General features: G+C 40.1%; 1 protein-coding gene across 1 annotated transcript in view; it reads left to right on the forward strand.

Moving 5' to 3' along the window:
* Positions 1-3009, forward strand: part of Stxbp5 (syntaxin binding protein 5) — a 143119-nt gene that overhangs the window by 36254 nt on the left and 103856 nt on the right. The window lies entirely within an intron of this gene.

Consider the following 3009-nt stretch of genomic DNA (forward strand, 5'->3'; position numbering starts at 1 on the left):
AGCCCAAATGAATCCTTCCTGCCTTGATTTGTTTTAATCAGGTACTTTGGTCACAGCAATGAAAGGTAACTAATACAGAGTCTCTAAGAAATTGTGGTAGACATTGATGGGGAGTTACAAGCCAGTCTAAAATGTGTTGGCAGATAAAAGGTCCCTTCGTGAGAAATACACAAGAGGGGCATTTTTCAGTAAACAAAGCCTGGTGATTGTTGTCTACCCCTCCCCCATCCTTGGCTTAGCACCATTATATAAGGCATAGCTTGGCACTTTGCACTGTGGTGTTCCTGGATGTAAAATTGATAAAAGTGAACTGATGGAGTTCCCAAATCTAGATCTGTAAGAGGATTGCCCACACAACTCACAGAGCAAGGTGAAGCCTGCTCAAAGTTCAGATGCCTGAACTGTTTATGAGAGCAGCAGTATACAAGAAACTGGGGCAGGACTAAGTGCATCCTTAGAAAGAGATTCCCTGTGATGGCTGTGAACAGCTGGACTGATAGAACCGTGCTAGCAATGGGCCCTGGTCTTCACATACAGACCTTGTTCTGGTACTGTGTCTTCACGTGGCTGCCGGTGAGAGGTAGTGGACCAGGATTCCAGTTTTCCTCAGCATTGGCTCTCGACAAGGAGGGCAGAATAAAGGGTTTGCTGGAGCTGTGGGGCTGCCCACTGCAGCAGCACTGGCTCCACCTGACTGCTTTGGCTTTCAGAAATTCTATGGTGCTCTGAAGATTTTTTATCAAAGTAGCTTTCCCAAACTAGGAAGAGGCAAAAGGGGCCAAAATCTGCAATGCTTTGGCTATTCTTCCATCTTTCATTTGTAGGAATCTGTTCTTCTTTGCTTAATATAAGTGCTCTATATTTGGTATTTATATTCTACATTAAACAGGATATATTGTCTGCATTATGCTGTAGTAACAAGTAGTCTTAAATTCTCAGTGATTTGCTTCAATAACTTATTTTGCTTCTCTGTACATCCTTTGTGGGCTTGTTGAAAACGCTATTCCTCATTGCCCTCTTTACCCCAGAATCTCTGAGGAACAGTCAGTCTTAAATATTGTCAGTTACTGAAGCAAAAGGGAAAGAGAGCACACTAAAACCACTGACATAAAAAAAAAAAAAAACCTCTGTCAATAAATGGCGCCAACATGGACAACTACATCCATATAAAACCCGAGGGAGTTTGGGAAGTAATTCTAGACACAAAGGAACAGAGTTAAGCACAGCTTCTTGGTAGCAGCATTTTCTCAGGTGGGCTCTGTTTGTAGAGGCTAGTATGTCTTGTTTAAGAGAGGCTTCCTGACTTAGCTTTACCTGCAAAAACCTTGCAGCTCTTTTAAGAGGCCCTGCCACCAAACACTTTAATGGTGTTTATGAATAGCTGACAGTAGGTTTATTGTGATAGCAGGGACCTTGAAACTCCACAGAGTTGTGGCAATAAACGTGGGTCCTGCCAGTACCTCTACCATGAAGCTAGATTCTTAGAAAGCTAAGGAATGCGGTGGGTCTAGCCATGAAAGCTGTGGCTTTAATCCTAACCATATCATTTAGCAAAATAAAGACTCACAGGATGAGAAAAAGAGAGAAATACAGTAAAGATAGATTCAGACAAAAAAACCTCTAAACAGTTTACAGTGTGTTTAAAAATATATGTAGGCATAGGAGAGAAAAGAAAAAGGATAAAGTCCTTAAAAAGGAAGAAATGGGGTTGTTGGGTGTGGTAGCACACACCTTTAATCCCAGCACTTGGGAGGCAGAGGCAGGAGGATCTCTGTGAGTTCAAGGTCAGCCAAAGATATGCAGAGAAACCCTGTCTCAAAAAAACAAAAACTAAAAATAAAAGAAATAGAGTTTATAACAAAACCACATAAAGATGGAAAATACACAGAGAGTCTGAATACTGTATTTTATTGTGTTGTCTTTGAATTGTTTGATGGCTGAGGAAGGAGCAACAGCTACTAAAAGACATTTGATTATAAATGCTGCTGGATTAATCCAACATAAATATTTTGAAAATGCCTTGACTTCAAAATTTAAGTCAAAAGATATGTTACTTTGGAGAAGAGGGTTTGCTTTTGTTTCCACAGGAAATGAGGCACTGTAGATTCATTCTGGGTCAAGAAAAATCAGGTTTGATCAAGGAAGACCCCCTTGAAGAAATCCCTGATAGGAGCGAATGGCCCAGATGATGCACCATTTCAGAGGACTTCTGTAGGAGTTTCCTCTGAATTCTACATCCAGAACAGCCACAAGATTGCTGGCTGACATGATCAAGCCTCACAGAATATTCTAGTCAGGACTTGACCATAATCCTAAATTTTCTTTAGGTCCCCATAAGATTATCAGCATCCCCAAACTGCAGGAAGTAGCCTGGAAAACTATACCCACATTCCCCAAAATGGATTATGGATGTGTGTCTTTGTTTAGAGTGTTGGTTACAAGTTTTTATGGATATAATGGTCAAGAAGAAAACTAAACAAAGGAGATTAGATTCAGAGTTTTTATTTTGAAAAAAAAAAAAGAAAGTGCTGTGGGACAATGCTCTCATTCCCTGTAAATATTTGTCACTTGTATTGGTTTAATAAAATGCTGATTGGCCAGTAGCAAGGCAGAACGTATAAGTGGGGTGACCAGAACAGGAGAATTCTGGAAAGAGGAAAAGTTCAGTCTGAAGTCATCACGCAGACATAGAGGATGCAAGATGGGAATGCTAAAAGGTACCAACCTACGTGGCTAATTCAGAAAATAATTATGGGTTAAGATGTAAATTAAAGAATTAATAAGAATTAAAAGAATTAATAAGACCCAAAAAGAGGAGCATGGGATGTACTCACTCATATTTGGTTTCTAGCCACAAACAAAGGACATTGAGCCTATAATTAGTGATCCTAGAGAAGCTAAATAAGGAGAACCCAAAGAAAAACATATAGACATCCTCCTGAATATTAACCTTCATCAGGCGATGAAAGGAGAAAGAGACAGAGACCCACATTGGAGCACCCACCATAA

Source organism: Microtus ochrogaster, linkage group LG4, assembly GCF_000317375.1.
Source record: "Microtus ochrogaster isolate Prairie Vole_2 linkage group LG4, MicOch1.0, whole genome shotgun sequence".
Classification (NCBI taxonomy): domain Eukaryota; kingdom Metazoa; phylum Chordata; class Mammalia; order Rodentia; family Cricetidae; genus Microtus; species Microtus ochrogaster.